Source organism: Dama dama, chromosome 20 (assembly GCF_033118175.1).
Source record: "Dama dama isolate Ldn47 chromosome 20, ASM3311817v1, whole genome shotgun sequence".
Classification (NCBI taxonomy): domain Eukaryota; kingdom Metazoa; phylum Chordata; class Mammalia; order Artiodactyla; family Cervidae; genus Dama; species Dama dama.
In genome coordinates this window covers 117100593-117128416 of record NC_083700.1, presented here as the reverse complement: position 1 = coordinate 117128416, position 27824 = coordinate 117100593, and the positions used below count along the sequence as shown (strand labels likewise).

Genomic DNA, 27824 nt, shown 5'->3' with positions numbered 1-27824 from the left:
ATACATGCATTTTTTGTGCCTTGGTTTAATGCCCCGCATATTCAAGGAGGTTTCTTCACTCTGGCTGATGAGGACTCTCAGTCCGACATGAACGTTGGACATTATTCAATGCATTAGAAATTTATACATTTTCCTGCAGTGGAATAACATAGGCTAAGGTTATGCATTACATTGTTTTTTGTGATGTCAAGATGTAATTGAATATTAGTGTTTAATCCAATGTGGACCAGTAAAGTGTCTTATAGTACCTCATCCATTCAGTGGACTGAATTACAGGAAATAGTGTCCCAAGAGAGAGTTTTCCCCAAGATATTGTCAGCTGAATATAAGCAAGATATAATAAAACATTGTGCACAGTACACTACTATTTATGTCTTTAAATGTGGTTGTGTGCTAAGACACTCAGTCATGTCTGACACTTTGTGACTCTGTGGACTGTAGGCCCACAGGCTTCTCTGCCCCATGGAGATTCTCCAGGCAAGAGTACTAGAGTGGGTTGCCATTTCCTTCACCAGAGGATCTTCCAGACCCAGGGATTGAACCCGAGTCTCTTCTGTCTCCTGCATTGGCTGGTGGGTTCTTTACCACTAGCACAACCATGTAGAATGAAGAAGAAACGATATTCATAGCTGCTTGTGTCTGCATAAATGGCATTCTGGGACATCTCTCCTGGTCCAGTGGCTAAGACTCTGCACTCTCATTGTAGGGGCCTCAGTTCAATCCCTTGTCAGGAAACTAGGCCCCACATGCCACAGCTAAGAGTTCCCATGGAAAAGGTCCCGCAGGCCACAGCTAAGACCTGGCACAGCCAAATAAATAATTTGTAAAAAATTCAAATCTCTGGAAAGATTCCTGGGAAATGAAACACCATGACTGACCATCAAAGCAGCAGAGCTTTCACAAGAAGGGAGGGGTAGGAGGAACAATGTAATATAAAATATTTTATATTTTTAGGTTCTTGAACCTTGTACATGTATTATAAGTTTCTCATAAATGTCAAAATATTATTTAAAAAAATGTTAAACCTCTAAAGAGTAAAGCTCATCGTGTTATTTCTACCAACTGAATGAAAGTCAAGTTTCTTTTATCAGAAAGATTATCTGGCTTCTCTAAAACATCTTCTCAGGCTTTTCCCACACTACCCAGACAGTGGTCCATATGGCACTGTCTGGATTCTTGTCATACCTTGAAGTGAATCTTTTACACTATTCTGGGTCCTTGATGCCCAGCAAATGCAGGGGGACATCATCACGTTCCTTGCAGCAGGAGCCCTTAGATGGCACCAGCCTTTACTTCCCAGTGGAGCAGTACATCTACAGAAGGAAAAGTGAGGGCGTCTACATTAGGAATCCAAAGAGAACCTGGGAGAAACTTCTGTCGGCAGCTCATGTCATTGTTGCCACTGAAAACCCAGCTCTGTCACCGTTGCTTCCTCCAGGAACCCTCGGCAGCGAGCTGTGCGGCAGTTTGCTGCCGCCGCTCCTGTGGTCGGCCGCTTCACTCCCGGAGCCTCCACTAACCAGACCCAGGCAGCTTCCAAGAGCCAAGATTCCTGTGAACTTCTCACCATCGGTCTGCGTGACAGACTCTCCTCTGCATTCTGGAGACGACCCATTCCCGGCACAAACGGAGCTCAGTCGGTGGGTCTGATGGCGGGTGCTCACCCGGGCAGTTCTGCCCGTGCGCAGCACCGTTTCCTGTGAACACTCGGGAGGTCGTGTCTGATCGCCACGTCTGCACATTCTGAAGAGATTAAAAGGGAAAGGCAGGTGGCAGTGAGCAGGCTCTGACCAAGGAGGACGTCACGGTGAATGGGTGACGTCAGCAACTGAGTGCAAGGCTGCTCCATCTGAGGTGGTGGCGGCCTAGTCCACAGGCGGGCAGGCGAGCTCGCTGCCCACTCTGCAGTGCCCCCGAGGGCTGGCCTGCAGCGCCCACTGCTCAGGCCACGGGGTGGGGAGGGACAACACGGAGTGGGCTTCGGCTGGTCTTGCACAGGCTCTTTTCTTGGGTGGGGCTGTGCTGGGTCCTTGCTGCTGCACGGGCTTTGCTCTGGTTGCGGTGAGCGGGGCGCACTGTCTGGTTGCGGGGCACGGCCTTCCTCTCACAGCGGCTTCTCCTGTCATGGGCTGCTGAAGTGGCAGAGCGTGGGCTCAGCATCTGTGGACCCCAGGCTCCAGACCACAGGCTCAATGATTGTGGTGCAAGGGCTTAGTTCCTCTGACGCACGTGGGATCCTCCTGGACCAGGATTGAAGTCATGTCCCCTGCATTGGCAGCATTCTTTACCATGAGCCATCATGGAAACCCCACAAACTCTTAAAATGGAAGTAGGTTGACAGAAAATAAACAGTTTATAAATAAATAAATATGTCTACTCATGAGAATGTTCTGTGACTTTTGATTTTTTCCTTTCACATAAGAGGAAAATTTCCTAATTCATAATTCATTATGTTCTTCCCTCAAACAACTTTAACCACTGCTAATTTTATTAGCTAAGCTCGATCCAATTTTTAAAATACTTTTCTACCACTTTCCCCTATACACTGTACATTGATTATGAATTGGGATAATATTTTACCATTGCTCAGTCACTCAGTCATGACCAATCTTCCTGACCCCATGGACTGCAGCACACCAGGCTTCCCTGTCCTTCACCATTGCCCAGAGAGTATATTTATATACTTCATACGGATAGGACAATCATTTGACTTCATACTTGAATTATTTCTCTGAATCTGACATATTAATACGCTAGTAAGATATAAAACACTTGACTGACTTCAGCATAATAAAAAATATTAGATCAGGTGACCATATCTTAAGACTGATTATCAAACCAGCAGCCATGTTGATGAGGAGCAGTGACACATGCCGGGACATTTTATGTGGTGAGAGAGTGGAGCGCTGTCCTTGGGGATTTAAAGGGCTGTTTGAAAACAGAGTAAAACTAGGCTCAGTGGTTGGACCTCATGGGAATCACTTCCCCAGGACACATGGGATGGAGTCCTGAGCATCTTGAGTGCCCCACAAGGTGGTCTGAAGTGATGGCCAGAGCACCCCTCTGTGTATCAGTGGAGATGGTAGTTGTATTGTGTGTCTGTACAAGTCTGTATAAGGTGATCTGGCATGCAGAAAAGTAAATTTGACTAAATGGCAGATGACCTCAGCTCTAATAATAAGATCTTTTCTTGAATCAATTTGTTTCTCCTCTCAGCTTCTCCATCCCAAAGGAGTTACTCTTCATGAGACCCATTCTCTTTTAATTCCATTCTTCAAAGCCTCAAACTTTGTAGCTTTCTTTCAGTATCTGTCCATGTTTATTCCTCAGACAAGATAAGCAAGAGTAAAATTTTCTCATTGGGCTTTAAAGATAAACAAATACCTTTAGAATTAGACTTTCTAAAAGTTCTAAATTCATTCCTGTTCTCACATTAGTATGTTCAATCCTAAGTCTGTAATGAGCATTTTTACCTGATTCAAACACAACTCTGGAGAGTAGATCGGTGGTGGGACTTCACAGACCACTGGAATCTTGAACTCTTGACAGTTAGATCTCTTTTTACAGAAATGTTAGCAGCCAATAGAACAAGGAGCATATAGTGCCAGAATACAAGGCTGACAGCAAGGAAAAGACAGTTTATTGATGACAGAAAAGATCTACCTTCTGACAAGCAGTCGCCTCTCACGGTGAGGCAAACCGGAAGTGCCTGCAGTCGCAGAGACGCGCGCGCAAGGGGCAGGACGCTTCAGCCACGTCCGTTATCAGCACAGCCGGAAGTGGGTCCTTACTTGACTGACTCATGCTTCCTGTCTCTTTAGCTCCCTCGAGCTTCGGGGCCGCTCTGCTGAGTTGGACTCCCCTTTGCTTTTCTAGATCTCCTTGGGGCCTTCTCACGACGCCAGGCAGCAGGCAGGAAGCAGCAGGCCGTTGGGCAGGGCTGCGCCTATAACTCGTCTGGCAGCCTTGTGGCTGGGATAGAGAGCTGAGCTTCCACCGTCCCTCTCAGGGGTGAGGCTGTGATGGGACCAGAGGTTGGAATGGGAAGATGGAAGGGCTGCCTTTGTTTTCTTTCACTCCCGGGCCAGGAGCTCTTAACCTGAGGGATTTGGAGAGCCCAGGGAGCCTGAGGCCGCCCTGAAGTGATGCATAAAATGAGTCAGTGCACAAGCTTTTGTTCAGATAAGATTAAATGCCCTGGATTCACCCCTTCAGAATATTTCATCATTGTTCCCAGTCTGTCCAGATCCTGTGCATTGGAGCAGAACACTGCTGCAGTGATTTCATCACACTTCCATTGCTACCAGTCCCTAGTAAACCCAGCTTTCAGAATCAAGAGAATCTGGTGGCTGACAAGGCTTAAAAACATCCTATGAGGTACCTAAAATCAACAGCATTTGATTGTACTCTACTGGAACATTTTATGGTCTAGTAGTTTGTTTTTCACTCGAGAGCAGCTGGGTCAAATTGTTTCCAAGCAAGAAAAACCAAACTTTATAAAGTCTAGGTGTCTGACCAGGGTTACAGGGCACAAACTAGTTTAGGACAGGGCCTAGGTCGACCTGAGATTCTGTCATTATCAGAAATTAAAGTAGCAAACAGCATTTGTGACACAAACACCAAAAGCATTTTATCCTGGATAATTTGGGTTGGGAAGATTCCCTAGATGCCGAGGTCCAGCCCTGGCAGAACCAGGAATACCCAAGGGATGAGTGGCATCGGCGAGGAAGAAGACAGACACACACAGAAGTTTGGGTAGAAGAGGTAGCTTTTTTTAATTTTTAGGATACCTCAGTTTGTAAAGAATGAACGTTACCTCCCCCTTAAGTCACCACATATTACATCCGATATAGTTTCGTGCATCTGTCAATATTTTTCTTTCCCATGTTTTTCCCCTATGCATTCATCTAGAAAGTTTCTGATTACAAAGTTTATTTTTAAATGTCCTGTACATAGTATTCTTGCCTCAATGGCCTAACATTTTCACTCTAACAAAAACAATGTCCTACAAATCTCAGGTACAGTGTAAATTCTTTGGACAATAAAACAATACATGGAAAGGGTCACAGTAACATGTTTGACATTTCTGAGAATAGTACCATGAGAAAAACCTGATATTTTTCTTTACCTGAAACCACAAAGTCTCAATTTACAATGATTAACTATTAAACAGCAAAAACACCTCTAAAGCAGCAAAACACCTCTATTAATAGTGAGATAATGGCAGTGAAGCTGGTTAATATAAATCTTCTATTGAAATCTATCTACCCCATTTCCTAACTCTACAAAAATACCCATAATATCATGTTGTTTAAAGAAAGGGAAACAATGAACAAATAGCAGCAAGGAAATAACAATAATGAAAACCCTCTCAACCAAGGAGCAAGTAAACTGATGCAGTACATCTACTTCTAAATCTAAATGCCTCTACTCTTTTCTATTCTAGAACATTATAATCTTTTAAGCAAGCAGCCAGACTATACCTCTGACCTTTTCTTTGCTGACTTGATGTTTATGGTCATGTCCTGAGCCAGAGCAATCATGAGCATTTCCAAAAAAGGCTTGGACTTTTCCAGGGAGGCCTTATTACTATATATTATATTTCCAAAAATTAATAGAAAGCCCAACAACAGTAAGACAGAAGGAAGAAAGGGACATACCGGGCCCCCGGGACAACCTCGAGGGGAAGAGCTGCTTGCAGATTCCTTTCTCATCCTGGCGGCTCCAGAGGGGACATATTGGGCCCCTGGGGCAGCCCCGTGTGAGAAAGAGCTGCCTTGCAGGTTCCTCTCTCATCCCGTGACCTTGTCACGGTTTGGGCACACCCCGGGGGCTCCCAACACCTAGAGAAGGGAATGGAAACTCACTCCAGCATTCTTGCCTGGAGAATTCCATGGGCAGAAGAGCCTGGCGGGATTACAGTCCAAGGGGTCACAAAGAGTCGGACATGACTGAGTGACTTTCACTTTCTTTTTGCAGTTTGGATCTACAAAAAGGTAAAGTCTTTTCTGTGGTTATTTGTAAATGCTTCCTATAGATTCAGTTAAATGGCTTTGTGTTCTGAAATTGTTCCCAAGACATTGATCTGGACTTCATACATGTATGTACAAAATGACTTTGTTTTCTGTGCAATGGTGGTAAAACAGTTAAAAAGCAAGCAAAGAAGCCAAAGCCGGTGAACTGTTTTTTAAACAGGCTGAAAGTGCCACCTACTGTCCACTCCGTAGAAATGCCCAAAGAATGTAGTCTGAGCCTTATGGACTGAGAGTCACAGGAACTAGGAATTTAAGGTAAGTTAAACTCACATCTAACTACACTTTCTACTTGTATGCTATTTATAATGAGTTATGTCATCATATTTATGCTCTCTCCTGAGCATTCTCAATATTTGCTTACAGAAAGTAAGATATTGAGAATCTTTGAACTGTGGCAGTTGTAAGAAACATTATCAGGCTATCATACGCTTTCCACAGGTCCAGATTATCCAACACCAAAATGCCTTTAGAATTCTGGAGCAAAAATGCTCTTTGCCACTTTAACTCCTAGTAAGGGCTGAGGCCCAGAGCTCCTTGAGTAGCAGCTCCTGCTGGGGACTCCATTGTATTTATTTTGCATGTGTTTAAGAGATGACAGAAAAAGAGAAAGCTCTAAAGTGGCAAAAACTTTAAGGTACACCACAACGGTGGTTTTAAATGTTGGTTTCAGTGTTTTGTTTTTAATGAAATAATCCATTGTAAGACAGGCCAAAATAACTTTTGAGAATAAAGTGTACATATTCTTCCCCTCAGAGATACTGGCAGCCAAATTAGTTAAGACATGTCTTTCCTATGGGCCTGGCATAAATTTTGACTTGCCTTGGACAGGTAACTGATTTCCAGGCTGATTTAAACCCAGCAAGTGTTCAAGAGATGTTCTAGTGACTGGAGGAGACAGCAGTGTGCAGCTCGCATTTCATTGATTGTGCTGCTCGTGTGCTCATTCTGTCATTAACCCTTCAGCCAATATTCAGTCTCTTCCACATAGCTTATCATTTGTTTGACTCTGAAATGCATTGGTTCGGTTTTTATGATAAGCTAGTTCTGTACAATCATATGTAAAGTGTTTATTTAATACAAACAACATACACTCTAGTTCAAGTTCATCCTGAATTAAAAGTACACAGAAAAAAACTGGATAATTTAGAGTAAAAGTAAAATTTCTCTTTCATCCCTATCAAGGTACCTATGGTTCATTTGTATATATTCCTCCAGCTTTTTAAAAAACATTTTCAAATATATATATATATATATATATATATATATATATATATATATATATATATATTACAGAGATAATGTAGTATCATGTTTTAGTTCAGTTAGACAAATAATGTGTGTTGTTTTACAACTTGCTTTTGTCATGTAACAGTATGACTTTGAGGTGTCACCATTTCCTGTTTGGGGGAATATAAAAATCTTTGTTTAGAACAATATGATTCTGCTCTAAGCAAACTAGGTTCATCTAGCATCCACATTCAGGGAGATGCAGAAATGTCTTTAGTTGCCCTGCACATCTCAGCATCTGGAAGGGAGGAATCTGAGAGCAAGGAAAGCCTCAGTAATAAACCCCAGGCACCCCGTTAACCCAGCTCTCAAGGAGGAGGGCGGGGCAAGGACAGCTCACTGGCTGGAGGGAGGTCTTGTGATGCCTGCGTCTCCAGCCTGGCTGGTAGCAGCCCAGAGAATCAGGAAGGGAAGGAAAGAGAGCCGGTAGAACAGTGGAGGGCAGTGAACGGGCCTGCTGGCAACAAAGGACAAAGGTCGCAGCAGAGACTGGGGAGGATGAGAGGGTCCCCGGGAGGAGCCGGAGGAGAGACACCTGGAGGAGGCTTCCTCCTGCTCAGCCTCCCCAGAAGGGGCCAATGGGCCGGGTGAGGGGTCACATCCGCTCCCCTCACTAAGACTGCAGTTCAGGTTGGTCTCGGGAGCACACTTCTTTCACTTGAGTGATTCAGTTGTGTCTCCCCTGTAATTTCAGGGTCTTCTCTGCCTGCCTTCCCCTCACTTTCCCTCTGGCCTCAGTCTTCATTTTTTTCTGGCAAACAAAATATAGTCAGTAGGAAGAGCTGACGATACAAAAGGCAAAGGCCTGCCTCTGAGGAGTAATATATACGCATATTGTTATGCTAATTTATTTATAATAATTTAATTTATTTTAACATAATGCTATATAAACATATGTATATATAATGCAAGTAAATATTAAATGTGATGCACTATTATTATTTTATTATAATAATATCTATAAACCAATAATATATGTTAATATTAATAACATGTAGGCTGATTTAGTTAACGACACCCCTGGTGAGAAGACTAACGAAGACTAAAGAAATCAGAAAAATTCAGAAATCTGAAGATCTTTGAGAACTCCATGCTCACGATGTAAATGGCGAGACGAGCGTGAAGGTTCTTAGCCAGGGCTCCTCACAGGCTTTTCCAGGCCCCTGTTACGGGTCAGCAGTGAACCGGGTAGCGAGTGTCGGGGCAAAGCCCCCAGGCTGAGGCCAGGCCGGGCCTCCCACCAGTCTCCTTCCTTCTGTCACTGCGCGTCACCTCCTCACTTACACTAGTGTAAGCGAGTGTTATCACTTCTCCTACAGAATGAAGGTGTGTGTTGCAGGAGAGCTGGAGCAAACTCACTGGTCACATAAATCTTAAAACTACAGCAAGAGGGAGATGGAGGGAGGGAGACAGATAAACAGACATCACGTGCCGTGGCTTCAGTCTATAGTGAAAAATTTATGAAAACAGAAAATGATATTAAAACAGGTTAGCCTTTAGCTTGTATTAAACAATTGATCAGTCACCTAAATATCATAGATTCTAAATCATAAACTAGGATTTTGAAACACTGTAGTTTTCTGTGTTACCAAAATGTACTTTTGAAGCCAATGTCCAAATCATCCAGTGTCTTCGTGAGTGTTTGGTCACGTGTTGTTGTCTTTTTAACTTTTGCCTTGTATTTGAGGTATAGCCCATTAGCAAACAGTGCTGTGATAGTTTCAAGTGAACACCAAAGGGAGCAATTCAGCCATACACATCCATGTGTCCTTTCTCCCCCAAACTCCCCTCCCATCAAGGCCGCTACATAGCTTGGAGATCCATGTGCCAAACAGTGAGTCCTTGTTGATTCTTAACCAAAGCGGACATCTGTTGCATCATCAGAGACCGTGTCAGAATGTTTCCCAGAGGTTAGAGAGGAGTTTCCTGGAAAATACTCAGCGCACCCCCTGTTGCCAGATGAAGGCTGTTTATATCTGGGTGCTAGTTTTGAGAGAGCTTGGTGAGCTGGACCAGCTCCTACAGAGATGGAAAGAGCTTGTCACCATCAACATTCCCCAGTAGGTTCAGCCTCCCCCGAATGCGCCCTGAGTCCTGACCGCTGAGCAGGCCAAGCCCGGTCCTCCCTCCGCCCCCAGCGCCTCCTCCGGCAAGAGCGCGGGCCGCAGGAGACAGAGGGACTGACCGCTCGTCCCCTCCTACCCCCCCACTCCCAGGCATGGACGAGCCCAGCTCCCTGCTCTGGTTGAAGGAGGAAGAAGGTCCAACAGCAGCCCCAGAAGAAGCGCAGAGGGGCCCCTCCATTCCCAGGACTGTGAGCTCATCGAGCAGGGCCGAGGGGACACGGGGTGGGGAGAAGCCTCAGCGCCAGACACTGTGGGAGCTTGTCTGCTGAACAGACTCAGGGACTGTCTGCTGGCTGTGGGATCTGGGGAACGGGAGAGGTTTGGATGGATTGGGGCTAGATGGGAGGGTTTCTCATGTCTAAAGCACAGGCTGTGTCTCTCTGGGCTGAAAATATTAACCTCTGAGCACTAGATCCCACCAAAAGCAGAGTATTGGTTAGAGGTGTCCTGAGACATGAGAGTTTCTCAGGGAGATGAGAGGAGATGCTAGGAGGATGTGAAATGCCTCGTAGAGCCTGAACCAAACACCCAGGCTTCTGACCCCAGTTTTGGGAGTAGCAGTTTCTTATGCATGTCTCTGGTAGCTCAGATGGTAAAGAATATGCCTGTAATGTAGGAGACCTGGGTTTGATCTCTGAGTCGAGAAGATCCCCTGGAGAAGGAAATGACAACCCACTCCAGTATCCTTGCCTGGAGAATCCCATGGACAGAGGAGCCTGGCGGGCTATAGTCCATGGGGTCGCAAAGCCTCAAACATGACTGAGAGCCCTTTCAGGTGAGGCAGCTGGTGTCCTCGGGCCTGATCAGGGAGGAGCCCAGCTGACTGTTGCTTCTGACAGCCCTGTCTGAGAGAACAGCCCAGACAGGTGCCCTGGGGAGTCAAGACACAGGCTGCTTAGTCAGCAAGACTGTGAGGGGGTGGAGTGTGCACCCCGCGGGCCCTCTCCACATCGCCCCCGTGTGACTGCAGTTCTGAGCTTTGGCCTGAATGCATCATAGACAAGGACCCTTCATAGTCTACCTATTATGAGGTAACAGCTAAAGGAATGTTGCCTATATGCTTATACATAAAGTTCCATCTCTGGGAACCCTGCATCCCAGGTAATGAGCACCAAGCTAAAATAGCTTTGTTCAGTTCACAGGAAACCTCCTGACCAGACTCTCCTGTGAGTCACAGCAGGGAGGCAGAAATGAACACATCCCCTCTGGAGGATGATTGGAATGAAGAAATATTTGACTTTCCTCCCCCCCTTCCCCCCAACACCTTTTTGTATAAATAGAAAAGAAGCCTGAATTCTATCTCAGGTAAGATGGGTCCTTGGTGCAAGAGTCCCGGGTTTCTGAATAAAGCTGCTGTCCTTGCCCCAACAACTCATCTCTCAGTTAATTGGCCTGTCATGAGGTGAGCACTACAAGCTTGGACTCAGTTACAGAAGAGCTGGCACTCTTGCTCTCTCAGGAAGAGTTCTGTTTTCATTCATCATGTATTTGAGTCCCGCTCAGAGCCAGGCCCTAGCTAACTGATCACTCACCCTTGGAGACCCAGCTCAGATCTCACCTGGTCCACAATGCCTTTCTCCATCCCCTGCTCTGCCCGCACCATTTTCTGCCTCACCCAGGGCCCCTCAAGTCTTTAACCACACTTTAATGAGCTCTCCAGCTTGTGAGCCCAGTGAGGACCTCGACAATGCAGTATGGGGCTCAGAAAATGTGATGATGATGAATGATCAAATCAATGAGGTGGTTAAACACAAACCAGGCTTAGGTCACATTCACCAAAGGTGTCATCTTCTTCTCCCTCTTTCCAGGGCCAGAGTTTCAGGGAGGCCTTTACCCAGAGCGCAAGGATCTTCTCTGACACTAACCTCATCTAAAACATTACCTGTCTGGATGGATTTTATTTTCAGTTTTATTTCTTTTTACACTTGATGTCACTTCATGACTATTCCACTGAATATTGAGTAACTGAATGATCACTTCTGTTGTGTCTGGGCCAAGCAAGCCCAATACAGGTTATGATATTGAGGAGGAGAAGGTCAGGGGAGCGGGGGGTGGGAAACCAATGGAAGCAGGCAGGTCCCATCCTTGTTCCCACAGCCCCACCACACACACTTGGTCCTTAACCAACCCGACTGTGATTACAAGGGGTCAGTTTGTCTCCTCGCTACATGGTCCATCCTTTAGAGACAGCTGTAGAGGTCACAAGACAAACCTAAGTTCTAAGGCCTCAGTGTGATCCAGGAGCAGTCGCTTGTGCCTTCAGAGGGTCAGTTTCTGACCCACAGTGATGCTCTCCCAGAGTCGAGGGTGAGTTGTGGCCAGCCCTGCTCACCATGAGACGCTGCAGCTCTTGCTCTGCCCTGAAACCCCTCCCTGCAGCCTGGCTGTATTTGAGGGGACGCCTGGAAAAAGCAAGGCTTGAGCGAGTAACAGAAAGTGGGTGCTTCAGGAGCAGAAGAGATACAGAGAAACTTGGTCTCACTGCGGCCACGTCCAACTGGTCCCAGCCTAACGCCGCTTGTCATTCACCCTGAGTGGACATGATCTCCTGGGAGCTCAGAGGACTCTCCTGAGAGCTGGGGATGTGGAGCTCTGGAGGGTGTGGCTGGCATAGCCCCCCACATGAGGCTGGGGCTCTGGGGCTCTGCAACTGGCCCAGGGACTGAAGCTGGGCCTGGCAGATTTGCAGTGTAGACTGTCAGGTGTCTGGCTGAAGCTGCTGGCATCCACGGTCACACCTCCCCACCAGTCTGACCGGTTTTGGCCCCAGCGGTTAAGTAGGGCTGGTCTGGCGAGCATGCGACTGAGACTTAGGAGCTCAGCATGGGAGGCTCTTCTACCCGCCTCTCCTGTCCTTCTCCTGGGTCTCTCTCTCCTTTGCCACCACTGCCCACCCCCCATGGAGTTCTCTTCTTAGGCCACCGTGGGGAGGCCTGTGTGGAGTCCTAATCAGGTGGGTGGTATGGAGGGTCCCGAGACGGGGTGTCATGGCTGAGCTGGTGTGCTGTGCTAGCTGGTGGCTCAGGGCCGGTGCAGCAAAGAGGGTCCCTGCACAAACACAGTTCTTAGTGACGTGGACTGAGCACATAACATTGCCATAATGGAAATTTTATATCCTGTGAGTTTTTCACAATTAAAAAGAAAAGAACCTGGTTGTGTGTGTGTGTGTGTGTATTATAATGGCCTAGAAAGGAAAATTCTCAAGTCAAACAGAGGAATGAATCATGTGCTAAGCCATAGGTGGGTCTCAAAGACATAGCACCACGTGTAAGAAACCAGCATACATGGCCACTGTTGTACAAATCCATGCACTTTAAATATGCAGAACAGGCAAATCATTAGGGACAAAAAGCACACAGATTGTCAGAAGATTGGGGAAGGTGGAAGGGGAAGTGACTGTTGAATAGATAGTGGCTTTCTTTGTGAGGAGATGAAATGCTCTGATTTAGGTAGTGGTGATAGTTGCACAACTTTGTAAACAGATGATAGATCATTCAGTTGTACATTTTACAGAATAAATTTTATGTGAATCAGATTTCAACTTAAATATTGTGATAGATAAAGGATTGTTGTTGTTGTAGTTGTTGTTTAAGATTTAACACAAGCAGCGTATATTGTCCTGACTTTTATTTGGTTCTCACTCTTCTAACATCTGTAGGCAAACACAAATCGCCCTAAAGAGAACGAGCACTGTTTATTGCACTCTTGCTCCATAATGTGAAGGAGTCAGTTACCACCCTTTTTGTTCAGCAGAGACTTGGGCATTGTGGTGGTTGTTGTTCAGTCACTTAGTTGGGACCAACTCTTTGTGATCCCATGGACTGCAGGACACCAGGCCTTTCTATCCTTTGCTATCTCCCAGAGTCAGGCATAGGCACGGGAAAGTTTTCTGGTAGAAAAAGGAAGCACATTGTGATCAGAGATTGTGATGCAGGAAAGCTGGGGGAGGACTGGATAGAAGATGGGCCTCCTCTATATGTGTTTGAAGGACATATTTGGTTTCCCCCTTTTGCTTCTAAATAGGAAGGATGATTAAAATAAGGAAGCTGTCAGTCAGTGATTAAAGTCTGACTCTCCCTGGGTCGGGAAGATACCCTGGACAAGGAAATGGCAACCCACTCCAGTATTCTTGCCTGGAGAATCCCATGGATGGAGGAGCCTGGTAGGCTACAGTCCATGATGTCGCAAAGAGTCGGACACTACTGAGAAACTTCAAGAAGAAGAAGAAGAATTGAGGTTTAATACTGCAGGGGTTCTGACTGGGCTTTCTGGGTTGGTTGCTACAGATTATGGATTAAGGCTTCACAGATTGGGCTGAGAAGTTCCTTGGCTCCAGGTGAATTGAGAAAATTCTCTATATTGAAGCTGTTGTCAAAAGCCAGAGCTAAGAGTGTTCCCAGAAAAAAAGATGATCCACACCTCCTGGCTCTCCACCCATATGCACCATATGTCAACTTCAATTATCCAAAGCAGGAGTGGTGGACACTTTCGTATTCTTATACTGACTATAAATGTCTGAAAGCAAAATTATGGGATTATATTTAATGTATATACATCTTGATGTATGTACATCTTGGTGACTCTAGTGGTAAAAGAACCCACCTGCCAATGCAGGAGTTGTAAGATATGCGGCTTTGATTCCTAGGTCAGGAAGATCCCCTGGAGGAGGGCACAGTAACCCATTCCAGTAGTCCTGCCTGGAGAATTCCATGGACAGAGGAAGCTGGTGGGCTACAGTCCATAGGGTCACACATAATCGGACATGACTGAAGTGACTTAGCATGCGGGCACAAATGTATATCTTGAAATTCTAAAACAATGCTTGAGAGAGCATGCTGAATGTTTCTTAAATAAACAAATGCATTTTTTATCTTTTCAAATATTAAAAAAATTTTTTCTATTTCAGAATTTGAAAGAATTTTTAGTTTATTTTTTATTCCATAATTCTGTAAGTTAAAGTTACTCACTATAGCGTATAAACAAGAAAATATCAGTTGCATGAACATCATACAATCTTACCTTTACTTGAACATAGGCTTTCAAATGTCAAGTGACTCTGCTTGTTGATTTCCTTTCAACAAAAGGATTCAGGGGCCATGGTACCTTTGAGTTATAGGTTTGTCATCAACAACCGGTGGTTTCAAATCTGGCCCTGGCACTGGGTCTGTTCCGCTCAGCTAGAAAGGGAAAAGGATGCCTTGTGGGACATTTTCAGAGGCCAGGCCTGTTCAGAGCCAATGGAAGTTCTACTCAATTTAGCTTGGCCAGAACTCATGGGCATGGCTGTCCCTGGGAACTGGGTGGCTACAACAAGAGTCTATTGCATGTTGAGTTGCAAAGAAGTGAGAAGCTTGGTGATTAGGACTCTACACTCTGTGTACAAATATTAATGTTAAAACAAATTTCTTTCTTATCCACATTTCATCTGATGAAAAATGTGACTCACTCTCTGATTCTACTAATTAATCCTGGGGAAAAGATCTGTGGGAAAAGACCAAGCATATCAAACAATGCTCTCTGAAAGGAAAAGTCACACTGATTCCCAAGAGTAAAGCTGGAAAATGTCCAAGATTAAAGCTATCCAAAAGATTTTAAAAGATATGATGAATGTGTCTAGAAATATTTAAATATGAGCTGCCCTTGGTGCAATAGAATGGGAAAGACTAGAGATCTCTTCAAGAAAATTAGAGATACCGAGGGAACATTTCATGCAAAGATGGGCTCAATAAAGGACAGAAATGGTATGGACCTAACAGAAGCAGAAGATATTAAGAAGAGGCAGCAAGAGTACAAAGAAGAATTGTAGAAAAAAGATCTTCATGACCCAGATAATCACCATGGCGTGATCACTCACCTAGACCCAGATATCCTGAACTGTGAAGTCAAGTGGGCCTTAGGAAGCATCACTATGAACAAAGCTAGTGGCGGTGATGGAATTCCAGTTGAGCTGTTTCAAATCCTAAAAGATGATGCTGTGAAAGTGCTGCACTCAACATTCCAGCAAATTTGGAAAACTCAGCAGTGGCCACAGGACTGGGAAAGGTCCGCTTTCATTCCAATCCCAAAAAAGGCAATGCCAAAGAATGCTCAAACTGCCACACAATTGCACTCATCTCACTCACTAGCAAAGTAATGCTCAAAATTCTCCAAGCCAGGTTTCAATAGTACATGAACCATGAACTTCCAGACAGTCAAGCTGGATTTAGAAAAGGCAGAGGAACCAGAGATCAACTTGCCGACATCTGTTGGGTTATCGAAAAAGCAAGAGAGTTCCAGAAAAACAGCTGTTTCTGCTTTATTGACTACGCTGAAGCCTTTGACTGTGTGGATCACAACAACCTGGAAAATTCTTCAAGAGATGGGAATATCAGATCACCTTACTGCCTCCCGAGAAATCTGTAGGCAGGTCAGGAAGCAACAGTTAGAACTGGACATGGAACAACAGTCTGGCTCCAAATCGGGAAAGGAGTACATCAAGGCTGTATATTGTCACCCTGCTTATTTAACTTCTATGCAGAGTACATCATGCAAAGTGCAGGGCTTTTGCATGACTTAAAGATGAGTAAATAATTATTTATTTGTAAATATACTTTTTTTTTTTTTCTTTTTGCTGAGTGCATCATGCAAAATGTCGGGCTTTTGAATAACTGAAAGATGAGTAAATAATTATTTATATATTAAAATTGAGATAAAATACACATAACCTAAAATTTAGCCTCTTAGCCACTTTAAGTGGCCGGTTCAGCTGTGACCTGTACATTCACATTAATGTGTAACCCAGCTCCAGAACTCTTCTTGCAATACTCAAACTCTGCACCCACTGACCCAGTCCCCATTTCCCTATTCCCAGCCTCTGCCCACCACTATTCCACCTTCTGTGTCTATGAATTTCTCTACTTTGAAGTACTCTAGGTACCACATGGGCTTCCCTTGTGGCTCAGCTAGTAAAGAATCCCCCTGCAATGTGGCTGATGTGGGTTCGACCCTGGGTTAGGAAGCTCCCCTGGAGAAGGGAAAGGCTACCCACTCCAGTATTCTGGCCTGGAGAATTCAGGCCATGGGGTCTCAAAGAGTTGGACATGACTGAGAGGATTTCGCTCCCTGGGTATTTTATATAAGTGGACATAAATGTTTACCCTTTTGTGTCTGGCTTATTTCATTTAGCATGATGTTCTCAAAGTTCATCCATGCTGTAGCCTGTGCCAAAGTTCCCTTTATGTTTTCAGTCTGAGCAATATTCCAGGTTATGCAGTCTGTTTATGCAGTCATCTGTTACTGGACACCTGGGTTCCTTCCACCTGTGGGCTATTGTGCATCACACAGCTATGAACCTTGCTGCACAAATATCTGTTCGAACTTCTGCTTTCAGTTCTTTTGAATATACACCCAGAGGTGGAATTCCTGGATCATGTGGTAACTTTAGTTCCAGTTTTTTAAGGACTGGCCATGGTGCTTTCCACAGTGGCTGTACTATACTATATTGTCAGCAACTCTGCACAAGATTCCGTTTTCACCTACATTCTCACCAACACATCTTATTTCTGTTTTTGATCATTGCTACCCTAATGGGTAAGAAGTGGTATCTCATTGTGAGTTTTATTTGCATTGAGCATTCTTCTCTGTGCTTGTTGGCCATTTGTATATCTCCTTAGAGAAATGTCTATTGAAGTAAGTCCTTTCAGATCTTCTGTGGATATTATATTTAAGTTGTAGTGAGAACATTCAACAGTAGTCTAGTGAGATGTACACTCTGAACAAATTTCTAAGTGTAGAACACAGTGTCATTGGGGCTTCCCTGGTGGTCAGTGGTGAAGAATCTGCCTGCCGGTACAGGAGACTTCAGTTCAGTCCCTGGATTGGCAAGACACCCTGGAGAAGGAAGTGGCAACCCAACCCAGTATTTTTGCCTGGGAAATCCCATCACAGAGGATCCTGGTGGGCTATGGTCCACGGGGTCACAGAGTTAGACATGACTGAGTGACTACACAACAACAAAGTGTCATTAGTTATAGACAAAGTATATACAGCACATCTCCAGAAAGTGTGTATCTTGCAGAACTGAAACGTCTTACCTGGTGAACAGCAGCTCCCCATTTTCCTTCTCCTGCCCCCGGCAACCACAATTCTACACACTGCATCGATGAGTTTGACTATTTTATTCATCGTATACATTATACAGGATTTCTCTTTCTGCCTCTGGCTTTGTTCACTTAGCATAATGTCCTTCCTGGTTCATACATGTCCCTGCAAAGAGCAGGGTTGACTTCTTTTTGAAAACTGAATAATCTTTCAGTATATGTGTGTATGAAGTGAAATGAAGTGAAAGTCACTCAGACGCATCCAACTCTTTAAGACCCCATGGACTATACAGTCCATCGAATACTCCAAGCCAGAATACTGGAATGGGTAGCTGTTTCCTTCTACAGGGGATCTTCCCAAGGCACGAATTGAACCCAAATCTCCTACATTGCAGGTGGATTCTTTACCAACTGATCCACAAGGGAAGCCCAAGAATACTGGAGTGGGTAGCTTTTCCCTTCTCCTGTGGATCTTCCCAACACAGGGATCGAGCTGGGGTGTCCTGCATTGCAGGTGGATTATTTACCAACTGAGCTATCAGGGAATATGTGTGTATACACCTTATCTTTGTGCATTCATCTGTCAATGGACAACTTGGTTATTGTGAATAATGGTAAAGTCATTGGCCCATTATTTTAGGTCAGTTTGGTCACTTGTTTATTTCAATTTCTAATGATCAAGCTTTTAAACACTTTCATAGCGTTTGTGATGATCATAACTGGGTTACAGTAATGTAATTCATGTTAGTTTTAAAATGCAGCCTTAGTTGGGGAGCTGATGGAGAGTAGCATCTGGGGAAACACTGGACAGAGATTAGAGCTCAAGTCTTTCCTCCTGCAGGGACTGACTTCTCTGAGCTTCCCTTCATCCCCAAACAACGAGGGTCCTCAGCATCTGGAGGAGCTGCTCTCCATGTTCCTACAGTCCTGCCTCCTCCTTCTCCTCCTCCAGGACTGGTCTGAAGGGCTTCCTCCCTCCAGGTCTCTGCCTCCTGAGTTCAATCTGGGCTCCTGTCACTGGCGCTCTTGGTGGGCTCCTGACAGCCCTCTGGCTACAGCCTCTCTACCTCACGTTATCTTTCTCCCTGTGATAACTCATCTGCTTTAACTGGTTCTCTACTAGTAGCATCTGAGTGGCTTGTATCTCCCTTGGAAGGAGAGTGGCATCCACAGCCAGGCTCTGACGGTCTTTCACTCTCTCCCCTGCCCCCTTCCTTGGCCAGCCTTCACCCGCTGTGTCCACCTCACAGTCCACGCCGCCTCTGACATCACCCAGGAGTTTAGATGAATGCTCTGCCTTCACATCTGCCTTTTTAGGGGGTCTTCCTCTCTCTGTTGCACCTACCGCTGGCCCCTGGCTCCGGGTTCCTGGCTGCTGAACTGCATTTCTCCGAGGCCTTGGCTTGAAAACCACCGCTCTGCTGATTTCCTGTGACTCCCTCAGGCTGTGCCGTCACTCCTTGTCTTTCTTCTGGCCCTGTGTGGCTTTTCTCGGTGAGCACCTGCCACAAGCTGGGGCACTTATGTCTTGCCTGATGCCCCTCTGAGGCCCAGGGCTTGCTGAGGGCCGGAATCCAGTCTCCATGACTCGCTCAGGCCCAGAGGTGCTCACTGTTCACCTGCTCAGAGACTGAGGCCTGCAGCTCCCCCGTCAGGCTTGCAGGGCCATCTGGGTCTCATCTCAGGCCCTGTCCATGCTGTGGGGGAGCAGCTTTCGCTCTAGGAAGGCCCCCTCCCCATCTCCCCATCTCCCAGCAGAGCCCCTCGCTCTCCGGTGCACCCACCCCGGCTCCCTCTCCCGGTCACTCTCCAGGGTCTGCTGCCGCTGGGGCTTTGGGGGCCCAGGTTCACCGTGTGCAGAGCTCACCAGCCCTGCCTTCCAGGGGCTTCCAAGCCGGGGAGGGACAGAGAAGGGACCGACAGATGGAAATGCCCTGTGCCGCTTCACACAGACCCCGTGTACAGGCCACCCAGACTTCGGAGTGAGGACAGGCTCCAGGACTTGCCCCCCTGCCAGCCTGCCAGCGGAGAAGGTGGGCAGGAAGAGGGCAGTCCTCTCGGGGTGTCAGGGGCCAGCTGCGCCCCGAGCCCCACGGCACCTTCATCTGTGGAGACGGCCTCGGCCAGAGCCTCCCCACGGGCTCCAGGGGGCTGCTCAGGGCCCAGAGGTCACACACCTCTTCTCTTTAAATAACTTTTTTTGTTCATTTATTTTGGCTGTGCCGAGCCTTCACTACCGTGGGGGCTTTTCTCCAGCGGTGGGACACGGGCTTCTCTTCGCGGCGGCTTCTCCTGCTGCAGAGACAGGCTCCGGGAGGCACGGGCGGCAGGAGTCGCGGCTCCGCGCTCTACCGGCGCGACAGTCGCGGTGCGCGGCCTTAGCTGCTCCGGCGTGTGGAGGCTTCCTGGGCCGGACCTGTCTCCTGCGTTGGCAGGCAGATTCTTTACCGCTGAGTCCTGCCCGAGGTCACACACTTCCGACATCTGCCAGCTTTGTTGGGGCCCAAGGACTGTTGAAGCATCAAGGGACCGTGAGAAACACCCCAGAGCGGCCGGGCCGCTCATCTTACCCCCGTGGACGCTGACCCCAGCGAAGCGCGGGGATGCTGTCCCTCGGCGCGTGGCCCAGCCCGAGCCCGGGGCCCTCACTCCACGCCCAGGGTCTCTCCTGAGCCCACCGCTTCCTCCCCCAGGTCAGAGGAGAACACGGGGGCCCACACCAGGCCTCTCAGGACCCGCGGCCCTCGGGAGGCGTGTCTGAGGGTCTTGGGGGTCAGACAGAGCCTTTATCAGAGGAGCTGAGAGTGCGAGGAGCTCGGCTGGCTCCTCTCCTGTGGCCCATCTGTGTCTTCTGCAGGCTCACTTTCTACTCCTCACGGGGACCAAGAACTTATAGATTCCCAGGGAAGTCCCTGCCATATTTTAACAAGTGTAGTAAAGGGTCCTTCCTATGTCATTTATGTTTTACTTGCCACCAGGGCTTTGGAGAAGCAGTGACACACTCAGTCAAGCCCTCATGTAATTGTAGACACTTCTAAGAAGGGTTCCTGCTGAGCCCTCCAAGATTAGTTCAAGATAAAACTTGAAAATAAATAAATAAAAGATTAGACGCAATCCAATCAAAAAAAAAAAAAAAAGATAAAACTTGAAAAAAACTCCCAGGCAATTGAACCACTTGAGCTGTGGCATAAAATCATTTTGTTTTAATCTAGTTTATTTATTGTGGATAGCATTCCAAAATAATAATTAAAAAATCGTAGTGTTATTTTAGCCTTTCTTTCTGAAGGTCTTTGCTAGTGGGCTCCATGTGTCTGCAGAGGTCGGTATATGAACATGAAACCACATCATTTCTAGACTGATGAAAGTTGCCATCTTCCTCTTCTCTGCACAAGGAATCGCCACCTCAGCTCACCCCGCAGCTGTTCACACTGTCAGGAATGAAGGCCAAAAAAAACCCTGTTCTGTACTCATCATAATTGTAACGGAATCCCTTAGAAACCAGCCCAGTTAATCTCCACCCTCAGGAGCTTTAACACCTTGCTACTCAAAGTGCAGCCAGGAATCTGTAGGAATTGGCATTTCCTGGGAGCTTATGAGAAATGCAGAACCCCAGGCCTATCCCATCTGCTGTATCCAAGTCTGTACGTACCCTTTCCATTGATGAGAGGAAGGAAGACTGTAGACCCTGATGCAAAGCTCAGTGCTTAATCTTTCTCAGCAATTGTGAGAGTGCATATCGTCCTTCCACCTTTTTCTTGTTTTTATTAATTGATGCATACTTTTATTTTATGTTAGCTTTCTGTGTGCAACATAATGATTCCTTATCTGTATATATTCTGACATTATCACCATGATAAGTCCATCTCATGCCCATCATCTTACATAGCTAAAATTTCCATGTGTGTTATGAAGACTTTTTAGATCCACTCTTTTAGGAAATTTAAGTGCACAAAATAAATAGTATTATTAGCTATAGTTGCCATGCTACACATGATGACCCCATGAGTTACTTTTCTATAATTGTGAGTCTGTTCCTCTGACCACCTCCGCCCACTCCTCACATCACTACAGCCCACCCTTTGAAACCACCAATCTGTGTCCTGTATTGATGACCTTGGTGCTCTGTTTTTTACTTATTTATTTATTTTAAGATGCCACGTGTAAGTTAGATCACCCTTTTTCTGTCGGCCTACAGGGCTAGTGCAGGTCTTAGGAGGTCCTGGATCAGTTACCCTCCGAACATTCCATGTGGAGTCTTGGGGCTGCCTGTGAGAATGATCATTCAGTGGATGGTAAACTCGCTGAGATAGGAATATGATCCCCTCCCACCACCTGTCATGGGGCAGATTCCCCCAGCCCTAGTGTGTGGCTCTGGGGCATTTCCACTCCACATCAGAAAAGGGTGTGGTCATTCAGTAATGACTCTGTTTCCAACAATGGTGATAACGGACATCACCTTTGATTAAACACGGCATTAATTAGAGCAACTGTTTGGAAACACAAGTTCACACTTGAACCTCTCCCCTTATAGTATCCAACATCTGGCAGGAAAACAACTCCCTGAGAGACTTTCCCCAGATTTTAGCCACAGAGTCAGCTGACCATGTGTTCTATAGCACTTTACAGAAGGTTGTTTTCACATTAAACCACAAGAGTGGGTTTGAATCTGCCCTAATCTTAGGTGATGCAGAACTGACTTCTGTAACTCAGGAAACATTAATTGTGATCTTGGAATCTACAGAGAGATATGAATGAGAATCCACTCATATAAAAAGCCACAAGCAAATTTTAATTGCAAGTATAGCTGGCAGAGTTTTACCCTGTATGTTCCCCATTTCAGAGGATGTTGAAAGCTTTGAATAAAGTGACATTCCCATGGAGAGGATCCCTTGTGTTTCTAGAGTACAAGTTTTAACCTGCTTGATTAGTCCCCTTGGAGGGTCATCTATCCCTTTCCAGTGTCTATATTTAACAAAAGATAAAAACTGCCATAAGTTAAGTTCTCCATTGGCCAAATGTGGCTAGTTCCTAGACCTTCAGAGATAACACTTGGTTCTTTGGCTATAGTAATTTAGTACCCAGGAAATTATCTGGCCAAGTGCATGACTATGTGATTGTGGTGGCTATTCTTTGAATTGTGTAACTTGAAGAAGATCACAGAAATTATGTAGATTATTTTATGTGTGTACTTATCTGCAACCAAACTGCTGTCCCTTTTAACTTTTTTATCCACAGCCTAATCTTGAATCTCAAGTCACTGAGTACAACCAATGTTCAACCAAATATCCAGGAGCAAATGGAACAGGCTTGGGAGTAAGCCCAAAGATTAATACATGTCAGAGCTGATGAATGTTAGAGATTACCTAGGTCAATCTCCAAATCCTCCAAAGATGTGTGGCATCTCCAGATCATCGCAGAGCCAGGCCCTTTCCAGCACACCCCTGTCACTCATCCTTCAATCATCCATTCAATAGTGACAGAATCAACTCATGTCAGGTGCCAGCAAAGGACCATGAGCAAGACATAGCCCTGCTTTCGCCGCGGGGCAGGCGACTCGCACGGAGGGCCCGGGGCCGGGCGCGATCCGGAGTGCCCTCCCCACAGGAGCTCTGGGCCCCTGGCCGCCGCAGCGGACGCAGGAACCTAGCAGCCGGGTGCACCCCAAGCAGCCGGGAGGCGGCGAGGAGAGAGCCGGGCGGCCTCCGGGCCCCGGAGACGGTCCCAATCCCCCGCGGGCCGGGAAGGAGGACCCGGGGGCCCTGCCGTCAGCACAGCGGCTCCTCTGCCGGGCTAAGGACTTCCGATCTAACGGGCTTGGCCCCGAGGGAAGAAACTGCACCAGCTGCCCGCACGCGGCCACCGACGGGGCCGCGTGTCCCCCGCCCGCTCGCCTCCCCGGGCCCGACCTGGGGCCTCGGCCGCCTCCGCGGGAAAGTGCGGGCGGAGGACCGGGAGAACCGGTGCGCGGCCTGTCCCCGAGCTCGGTCGCGGGGCCCAGGGCTCAGACTTGCCGGGCCTCCCCCGCAGAGGACCCCAGCGGGAAGCTCCGGGGCTGGGGATCACCGAGGGGCGGGGTGGGAATAGTCCCCTGGGCTCTGGGCTCAGCGGTGGTGCTCCGTTTCTCACGTGCTTCTTGATCTCAGCGTCCCGGACCGCCCTCTGCAGTCCCTGCCAGGCTGCTGTTAAAACGTTGTGCTTTTGTGTTGAATGGACGCTACAGATCAGGACACGCAGTAACTAGGAGTTAAAGATGGTGGGGCACTTGCACAAATAGGTGGTGAGAAGCCTCAGCATCTCAGGGACCCCCACACCCGCAGCCACATCCTGCCCACCCACCTCCCGCCCTAGTGTCTGGGGCTCCTCCTGCCTGAACCCTCGGCAGGCCTTGCTGTTTGGTGGATTCTGGGCCTGCGGTCACTGGCACCTCTCCGGGCTCAGCCCCATCTGTGCGCACCCCACACACCCTCCCCGACCTCATGTTTCAGGACATGGCCCTGACAGGTGTCATCCAAATACAGTCTGATCATTGTTTCTTGCTGGTGAAAAATTAGGAAAGCATTCTTCTAGGCCTGTTTCTTCTGACCCGCATTATGACCCAATTGTTTTATTACCTGTATATCATATTTTAGTAGTTGATTATACTCTGAGCTGTTGTGAAGTTACTTTGCAATTGTTTAAAGTAATTTTCTTTCAAGTTGTGCAGAACGAATACTGTGATCAACAGCTCCCCTCCCCCCAAAAGATGTCCGGGTCCTAATCCCCAGAACCTGTGACTGTGTTAGCTCACATGGCAAAAGGGACGTGTGTGGGTGTGGTTACAGAAAGGACCTACACCTGGGGAGGCCCTTCTGGGTTACTGGTGTGGGTGCAATGTGGCCCCAAGGGTCCTCAGAAGTCAGAGCGGGAGTCAGGAGGGTCACAGCTGGCGAAGGAGATGTGCGGACATGAGCCACAGCGGGCCTCAAGTGGTTGCTGGGCCCACAAGTGAGCAGTGCGGTGACCCCTAGAAAGAACAGACCCCGATCCTCCAGAAGGAACGCAACCCCGCCGACGCCTCGATGCACGCACAGCGAGATCCATATTGGACCTCTTCATAGAGATGAGAAAAGGAGCTTGTGCTCATTTGTTATACCAGCAATAAGAAATGAGCAGGCAGGGAAATGTATCTTTTTAAAGATACATGGGCCCCTACTGGTAGGAAGAATTTCTTCAAAATTTAACACCTTTTCTTTAAAAAATGTATCTTTTTAAAAGATACATGGCCCCCATAGTGGTGGGAAGAATTTTTTTGTATCAGGGAGTTAGAATGAGGAAAGGTAATTCGATAATATGTATCCTCTGAAAAGCAATTCACAAGCCACTCTCCTGAGAGAGAGGGAAGGGAAGATGTGGGTAAATAGGAAAGGCCCTCCCCCTGGGCAGGAAGGGACTGCAGGCAAAGGCACCTCAGGGAAACAGTGGCAGGGCTGTGTTTTAATGATCTCACTTAGATCTGGAGATGCTCTGGAGACAGCTGAGCTGAGAGGGTGATGCCCAAGGGGGCTCCTGGGGCTTTGCACCTGCATCTTGACCACCAGCCAAGCACCATCTGACAAAGATGAGCATGCAGAAACAGGGGGGATCGCCACTGGAAGAAAACAACATTAGCCAGGGGAAAAATGACGTGATATCACAAAGTGTTCCATGTAGTTAGTTTTCCAGCTTTCTCTTCCTTCTGATACCTAGTTGAAAGTGACAGCAATATGTTGTCAAATGCTGAAGTAGGAAGCCGGTCATTTTCAGCCCCCAAGCCTGTGCTTGTGTGAGTCGGGGTGAATGCATTTAGAAACAGGGATGCTGGGCGGATGGACACAAGCTGGCTCTGAGTTACACAAACTTCCACCTCCTTTGGCTACCCTGTCTACTTGTGTGATTTTGGACAGGACACCTACTGTCTTTAATTACCTGTTTCTTTACTTCTAGAGCAGAAATGACAATCCTATTGCATCATAGAGCTGTGTGGGAAATTACATGAGGTAAGACATATATTGGCACTTATATGAGGGTAGCTCAGTTTGGTTCAGTCACTCAGTCATGTCTAACTCTCTGTGACCCCATGGACACCAGGCCTCCCTGTCCATCACCAACTCCTGGAGCTTACTCACACTCATGTCCATCAAGTCAGTGATGCCACTGAATCACCTCATTGCCTGTCATCCCCTTCTCCTGCCTTCAATCTTTCCAAGCATCAGGGTCTTTTCCAATGAGTCCGTTCGTCACATCTGTGAGGGTAGCTAGCAGAGTGAGGGTTTCCTCGCATACTGAGGGTAGCTAGCAACCCCCCAAATCCCAGGGAATGACTCATGATACTGAGCACAGAGTGAGCATGCTTAGCATCCTTTGGATTCTGGTCCTGTTTGGATTCTTTCCATCTCTCTGGCCTGTTTCTACTTCTGTATCCCCCCTGATTCAAAAAGACCTTATTACTCTCAACTTTAAAAATCTACTTCTCACTGTACAAGGTTGGAGGAGTTGGTGAGAAGCAGCCTTTCTCTGTGCCCACACTGAGCCCTTTGAATTCCAGAAACAAGGTTCTGAGGCAGCTGACGAAACTCAGACTTCAGCACTTTCAGAAACCCAGCCAATGTTGCAAAGCAAGTGAGAGTGACCACGGTTCAGATGCAGATGGCCCTGTCCTGGCCTCAGACCCACGGGAGGTCCACTTCCCAGTCTACTCAGACCCCTCAGCAGTTGCTTTCATGTTGCTTTTGAAGTGACTTTATAGACTTCTTGGGCTTCCCTGGAGGCTCAGCTGTAATAAATCTGCCTGCAGTGCAGGAGATATGGGTTCCATCCCTGAGTCAGGAAGATCCCCTGGAGAAGGAAATGGCAACCCACTCCAGTGTTCTTGCCTGGGAAATCCATGGACAGAGGAGCCTGAAGGGCTACAGTCCATGGGTTCACAAAGAGTCAGACACGACTTAGCGACTAAACCACCACCACATTATTATCAAAGCAATCTATATTTTATCATAGCAAACTTTCAAAAATATTGGTAACTATGAAAGACGACATTTAAATTTACCTGCATACAGCTCAGAAAATCTACTATCAGAGATGATCTTGCTTCATATCTTGGTTTATGTCCTTTCCAATTTAAACATTTCCATGGTGTGAAAGTTGCTATACTTTGTTTAACCAAATCCTTATGTTGAGAATAAAGATTATTTCTCATTTTAGAGAACATATTCTAATAGTCAAAATATTTACCTAATTACTTGGTATAAATCCCCAGAAGTGAGGCTTAAAATTTCCATGCCAAACATAAATCATTTTTACAGCTCTTTGATCTATATGTACCCTCAAAGGTCCAAACAAGAAGGAATGTTGAATACTTAGATCTGCTGAGGATGAGAGCTACAATCTTTGTTAAATGTGTATGCTATTATTTTATGAGGCTCTTGTCTCTTAATGGAAGACAAAATAATACCTCAAGCTTAACTTGTTGAAGAAAGTTGACTTTTTTTTTTCTGTTTTCTAACAAACATTTGTATTTCTTTATATGAACATTTCAGCTTATAGGTCTTGCCAAACTTTTTGCTAGATTACTTGTTTTATTACATACTTGTAGGAGCTATGTATTGGTAATGTCAAGCTTTTATCAAATGTATTATAGTTTTGAATTTGTAATTTTCCTTTTATTTTTTGACATGTAAGAGTTTAGCAATGTTGTAGTAAAACCCATGAAGACTTTTCTATGTAGTTTGGCATTCAATGTAATGCTTATATATTAGTTTTCTGGGGCTGCCATGACCAAGTAGCATATCCCCAGAAGCTTGAATGGCAGACATTTGCTTTCTTACAGCTCCAGAGGCTGGACATCCAAGATCATAGTGTGGTTGGGGTTGATTCTCCTGAGGACTTGCTTCTTGACTTGCAGACAACCACTTTCTCTGCATCCTCACTTCACCCTTCCTCTTTGTGCACCCATCCCTGGGGTTTCTTTCTGTGTTCAACTTTCTTTTCTTACAGGGACAAGAGTCATATTGGATTAGGGCACAGCTTAAAGGCCTCAATTTATTTATCTCTTTAAAAACTCTGTCTGCAAATACAGTCACATTCTGAGTCTCTGCAGGTTAGAACTTCAACACATCTACCTGGGGGGACAAAACCCAGTTCATCAGAGTTAATCAAGATCTTCCCTATCTCAAGCTTGCATATGTATTTATATTTTATTATCAAGGTCTTCCCCATCTCAAGATTGCATACATATTTATACTTTATTCTTAAGGTTAATGCTATCAAATTTTATATTAAAT

General features: G+C 46.3%; 2 long non-coding RNA genes across 5 annotated transcripts in view; one reads left to right on the top strand and one right to left on the bottom strand.

Moving 5' to 3' along the window:
• Positions 1–928: 928 nt before the first annotated feature.
• Positions 929–5782, bottom strand: LOC133041710 (uncharacterized). Its single transcript, XR_009689300.1, has 3 exons — positions 5661–5782; positions 3474–4137; positions 929–2317 (listed from the first exon to the last, which is right to left on the bottom strand). It is a non-coding gene; the product is annotated as an uncharacterized LOC133041710 (long non-coding RNA).
• LOC133041709 (uncharacterized) overlaps positions 3883–27824 on the top strand; it is a 44965-nt gene continuing 21023 nt past the window's right edge. Inside the window, exons 1-4 of one of the 4 annotated variants that reach the window (XR_009689296.1) lie at positions 3883–4011; positions 4238–4377; positions 5980–5996; positions 6196–6290. This is a non-coding gene — a long non-coding RNA (uncharacterized LOC133041709). Of the gene's footprint in view, positions 4012–4237; positions 4378–5843; positions 5997–6195; positions 6291–27824 lie in introns of those variants that run through there. The other 3 variants (XR_009689297.1, XR_009689295.1, XR_009689298.1) reach the window with 3 other exon arrangements.